General features: G+C 46.4%; 1 long non-coding RNA gene across 1 annotated transcript in view; it reads right to left on the bottom strand.

The window, feature by feature from the left end:
* Nucleotides 1–1,861: 1,861 nt before the first annotated feature.
* Nucleotides 1,862–6,000, bottom strand: part of LOC138845199 (uncharacterized) — a 31,272-nt gene continuing 27,133 nt past the window's right edge. Inside the window, exons 3-4 of the long non-coding RNA XR_016220749.1 lie at nucleotides 3,422–3,506; nucleotides 1,862–2,652 (exon numbers count right to left, since the gene is read on the bottom strand). This is a non-coding gene — a long non-coding RNA (uncharacterized LOC138845199). The remainder of the gene's footprint in view (nucleotides 2,653–3,421; nucleotides 3,507–6,000) is intronic.

The following is a 6,000-nucleotide window of genomic DNA, read 5'->3' as shown; positions in this document are numbered from 1 at the left end:
TCTAGGCTGGGCCTGGTGACTTACTTCTAAGGAATAACAAATAGTAACAGCAATGAGCTGTCACATCCAAGAGTAGGTTGTAAAAGCCTGTGTCCATATGCTCACTCTATGGATTGGGAAACTGAGGCATGGAATAATTTTTTTTCCCAAAGTTGCAGAGATACTGAGTGAAACCAGAATTTATATCCATGAAGTCCAGCACGTGGATGCTGAAATAGTCTGATCTGTTTGCTCTTCTTTATCTTCTAATCATTCTGGTCCTGAACACATTTTTCACTGAATGGACTGATTTAAAAAAAAAATGGAATTGCATTTCCAATATATATTTCTGGGATGCAGAGAGACACACAATGAGATAGAGAGAAGGAAAGAGAGAGAGAGAGAGTTCCTGTCCACTGATTCACCCCCCCCCCCCCAAATGCCCTCAACAGCTCTTTGGAGCTGAAGCCACTATCTGGAACCTCAATCCAGGTCTCTCATATGAGCGGCGGCAATCCAGTGACTTAAGCTGTAACTGCCACCCTCTAGGGTCTGCGTTAGCAGCAAGCGAGGATCAGGAACCAGAACCAGGTACCCAGCCTCAGCATTCTGTCCCAGTATGAGACACAGGGATTTTATCCACTAGGTCAAATGCCCACCTCTCCTTGCATTTTTGAATGAAGTTAACACCAGGCCTAGGCCAGTGGCCTCTTCCAAAAACAGCAGGCAAAGCTAGAGAAGAGACCCACAGTCTCGTCTGGAAAACATCTTCCATGTAGTCAGGTTCTTCACTTGGGAGGTGAGATTGGTTCTAGAAGGAAGCACAGACTCCCAGGGAAGAATTCAGGAGCAGGAGACAGTGGGAGGTTGACTCACAGTTTTCACTTCAACTTTTATGTCAGCGTATCAGATTGTAAGGATGAAAACAAACCAAGCTCTCCCAGAGAGAATGTTATGTTGGAAAAGTTTAGAATATGTCTGAACTGGCATCTACTACGAAAAAAGGAAGTCACATTTCAGTTGTCATGGTGCTAAACAACTATTGTGAGGAAAGCCATACTGCTTTTTTTAATGCTATTTGTGAAATACCTTTTATTTCTTTTAAAGTGAAAGTAATTATTACAGGCTTGCCTTAAAAAACATTAATGAATTGATTCAGAAAATTACTAAGTGACTATCTCCCCTAATCCCGTGTACCAGCAACAGCTAGATTGGTACATTTTGTTGCCTTGTAATATGTTTTGTTTCTTTGTTATGCATATCTCTTCATATCAATATGTCTACCTCATCTTTAATGTGTCACTATGTGCATCTTCCATCATTTATGCAATTAATCCCCCAAACACTTAAGATGCTTCCACTTTTGGTAATAAGACAACTTCATGAGAACTAACTCTGTAGAGACATTGTGTACATCTCTCTCATGATATCTTTAGAATAAATCTCTAGATGTGAATAGCTAGGTCAAACAGTTTGCATGTTTTAGACTTTATAGGGCTTGCCAATTGCCCTCCAGAAAGGTTGTACTAAAATTAATTCCCACCAAGAGTTTATGAGGTGCCCACTTCCTACACCCTTGCCAACAATGGGTATTAGCATTCTTTTAAACCTTTGCCTATCTGATAAGTGAAAAACACTGTCTTGTTTAGTTTGCTGTCCTCTAATTACTGGGGAGATTAGGCATTCTTTCTTATTCATTTCTTCTCTAATGAATTATCCTTACACACCATTTTCTCCATTGGATTGTCCATACTTTTTATTAAAAAACATATAAATTAAGGAATTGAACATTTGCTATTTTCCATATGCTACACTTAACCTCAGTTTGTAATTTGTCATCCAGCTGAGCTTTATTTGGTTGGTGCTTGCTCTGTTGACATTCTTTTTAAAGATTTTTTATTTATTTATTTGACAGGTAGAGTTACAGACAGTGAGAGAGAGAGAGAGAGAGAGAGGTCTTCCATCCGATGGTTCAACCCCCAAATGGCCGCAGCGGCTGGAGCTACACCGATCTGAAACCAGGAACCATGTGCCTCTTCCCGGTCTCCCATGCAGGTGCAGGGGCCCAAGCACTTGGGCCATCCTCCACTGCCTTTCTGGGCCACAGCAGAGAGCTGGACTGGAAGAGGAGCAACCAGGACGAGAACCCAGCGACAATATGGGATGCTGGCACAACAGGCAGAGGATTAACCAAGTGAGCCATGGTGCTGGCCCCCTCTGTTGACACTTAGAATGTTTATGTCATCAAATCCAGCTCTTAGCATTTATAGTTTCTGACCATATTGTGCCTAGAAAGACCATTTCCCCTGACCTGATGATTTTCACAAAGAACCTGTATTTTTTTTTAAAGATTTATTTATTTACTTGAAAGAGTTACACAGAGAGAGAAGGAGAGGCAGAGAGAGAGAGGTCTTCCATCTGCTGGTTCACTCCCCAGATGGCTGTATCGGTCGGAGCTGCGCTGATCCCAAGCCAGGAGCCAGGAGCTTCTTCCTGGTCTCTCACATGGGTGTAGGGGCCCAAGGACTTGGGCCATCTTCCACTGCTTTCCCAGGCCATAGCAGAGAGCTGGATTGGAAGTGGAACAGCTGGGACTTGAACCGGCGCCCATATGGGATGCTGGCACAGAAGGCGGCAGCTTTACCCGTTACACCACAGCGCTGGCCCCAGAACCTGTATTTTGAAGTGGCATTTGAAAGCAAAATGACAAAGACAAGTGAATTATAAAATATACTCTTCACGTTTATAAACTTCCTGTTCCCCCCAGGGACCTTCTCAGGGGCTGATCACATTGATGAATGACATTAAAGTGAACAGCTCAACAGTGTTCATGTAGGTTGATTAGGATAAATACACTAGCACAAAGTCCATTGTTTCTACATTGAACTCAGCTACATTCTTTAGTAATAACAAAAAGTAAATTGCAACATATTGCTAATCCTATGAGAGTCTTTTAAATTAATTAATTAATTTGAGAGACAGAGACTGATAGAGAGATACACACAGACAGCTCCTCTCCACTGGTTCACTTCCTGAAATGTCCATGAGGACTGGGTCAAGGCTGGGCTGGACTGGTACTGGGAGCTGGGGCCTCAATCCAGGTCTCCCTCTTGAATGACAGGGACCCAACCACTTGAGCCATCCCTGTGACCTCCCAGGGTCCACATTAGCAGGAAACTGGAGTCATCAATAGGTATCAGATCCCACCACTCCAAATGAGATATGAGCATCTTTACCTCTAGGCCAGAGGCTCATCCCCCTTATAAACCTAATAGCAGAAATGGATTATAAATGGCTTCTATTCTTACCATGTTCTATACTTTACAAAGTCATTTCACATGCATCACTTCATCTAATTCTCCCAGCAACCTTGCAAGTTAACAACTGCTATCTTCCTTTCACAGATAAGATTGTTGTGGTCCAGAGTTGGTGAGTGACTTACCAGTGTCGATGAAGACAGTCTTTCAAATCAAAATCCAGTATTCCTCCCAGTTGTCAAAAGAATGACTACCATGATTTTTCAGCTCCTAAATGAACTCAATGGGAAGTTGGTTTTAGTCGCCTCTGCAGAATTCCAGCCACTTTGGCCCTCCTCAAGGCATTTCTCTGCCTTTAACCTCAGTTGGTCTGGCCGTGAGATGCAGTGGTTACCAGTTCTGAGACCGAGCACTGTAGCTGCTCTCATCTTCCTGAGTGAAGACGTCTGCCATCGGGGCCATGCCTTTGTGTAGGCGTCTCACTCGTGGAAGCACGTGTCCTTTCCTGTGTGGCTGTCCACCTCTGCTGTCTCTGCACAGTGCTCATTGACAGAGAACCCCTCCCTGCCATCTGCCCCTAAAGGGGGCACAAACTGTGTCCCTTTCACCAGTTCACTGAGAGCAGGAACGGAACTGACATGCCAACCCTGAGGCACACTGGTTCCTAGGCCACCTCCCTTTCTGATCAGGAGCCAGTGTCAGTTCAGCCCTACAAGTGGAACCAGTTCAGACCAGGCCCAAGCGTCCGTCCCATTTCCCCAGCCCCTGAGAATTCCCCTCCCACTTTGGTTGGCCTCTTCCTTCCCCAGACATTAATTCTTGGCCAATGACACTAGGAGCACAGAGTAACTGACCTCTTCTACCACAGAGGTGTGGCACCTCCTACACCCCAACCAGCAAAAAACTAGTTTTTGAAATTGCCTCCTTGGGGCAGGCATCTGGCACAGCTGTTGGGGCAGGCATCTGGCACAGCTGTTGGGCCACCACTTAGGATACTCACATCCCATATTGGACAGAGTGCCTGGGTTTGAGTCCTGGCTCTGCTCTCCAATCCAGTTTCCTGATAATACTCACCCCGGGAGACAGTAGGTGGTGGCCCAAGTGCTTGGACCCCTGCACTCACATAGGAGACCCAGACTGAGTTCCTTGCTCATGGCTTGGGCCTGGCCGAGCCCTGGCTGTTGCGGGCCTTTGAAGAGCGAACCAGGGGATCTTCCTGTCTCTAATTAAAGTATATTAATTATTAATACATTAATAATTGTATATAAGTATATTTTATATATTAATTAAAACTTTAAAATGAAATTGTGATACTTTCCCCTAATTCTGGATTATTTGTTCTTACCGACAGTCACCTCTCTATCTTTCAGTACAGTGTGATACAGGCTAACAGAAAAGGAGTGTATGCTTCCCAGAGGAGACACTATTGCAGCTGACGCTTGCAGGATGAAGGATGCGTCCTCAGATGGACAAGGCAGAGAAGGTTACTTGAGGCAGAAGAGTGAGAAAGAGCACTGTCGAGGAGGCTGCGTAATTCACTGTGACAGGAGCCTCGAGTGCACGCGGCAAGAGCAGGCGATGGAAGTGGTGAGGTGGGCATGGGCTGTGCATACCGAGGAGAGACGCGTGCGTTCAGATATGGCGTCCCCACCATCCTCATAGCCCAGCAGGAGCAAGTGGGGCCAGGGAACCGCCGTGCTACCCAAGAGTCCTCCTAATCTTGCTGTCTCTGCTCGGCTCTGGTGCACTGGAGCTGCTGGGGTCTTTAAGACGTCCCTGTTCCTCACTGGCTGTCTACGCTGCAGCTGGACTTCGGGTCTCAGGTTTGCCCCCAGTCACAGAATTTGCGTGAGATTGCATCTGGGCCATTCTCAAATAGCTTCCCAGCCCCTAGAATACAATTCAAAAGCTACACTAGACACCTGCATGATTAGGCGCTTGCCTACCTCTCAGATCTCATGTTTGTTAAGAAAGATTGATTGATTGAGTCAAAAGGCAGAGAGAGAGAGAGAGAGAGAGAGGGAAAGAGACAGAGAGACAGTGGCAGGGAAAGAGAGACCTTCTTATCTGCTGGTTTACTCCCCAAACACCCACAACAGCTACTGGGGGCCAAGGCCAACAGTTTAGAACCCAATCCAGGTCTCCCACATAAGCGGTAAGGGCCCAAGTACTTAGTCCATCTTCTGTTATATAATGCGTGCAAGTGCATTAGCGGGGAACTGGGCTGAAAGCAGAGCAGCCAGGGCTTGAACTGGCGCTCCAGTATGGGATGCAGGATCACAAGGAGGGTCTTGACCTGCTGCAGCACAATGCTGGCCCTCTGATGGCCTCTCGTGTTGTTCCCCCGCTTGCTTCTCAGCAGAATACGGGTTCCTGGCTGCTTCTCCCGCATGCCAAGTGTGTTCCCACCTCGTCACTTGCTAGTTCCAATATCTGGGCCATTCTTCTCCCAGGCATCCAAACACATCAGGAGGCCTGAGTGCTAAGGCCATCTCCTTCAAGGGACTTTGTCTGATTACCCTCTCTATGAGAACTCTCTGTTCCTTTAGCTTGCTTTATTTTTCTATATGCCATGCCACCGATCACTGATAGATATAAAGCTATGCAATCACTTAATTATTTGCCCTTTTTACTTATTAGAAAGTAAACCTCAGGCCGGCGCCGCGGCTCACTAGGCTAATCCTCCGCCTTGCGGCGCCAGCACACCGGGTTCTAGTCCCGGTCAGGGCACCAGATTCTGTCCCGGTTGCCCCTCTTCCATGCC

This window comes from Oryctolagus cuniculus, chromosome 14, assembly GCF_051225735.1.
Source record: "Oryctolagus cuniculus isolate XC-2025 breed Fujian yellow rabbit chromosome 14, ASM5122573v1, whole genome shotgun sequence".
Taxonomy (NCBI): Eukaryota; Metazoa; Chordata; class Mammalia; order Lagomorpha; family Leporidae; genus Oryctolagus; species Oryctolagus cuniculus.
This window is presented reverse-complemented; position numbering and strand designations above follow the sequence as displayed.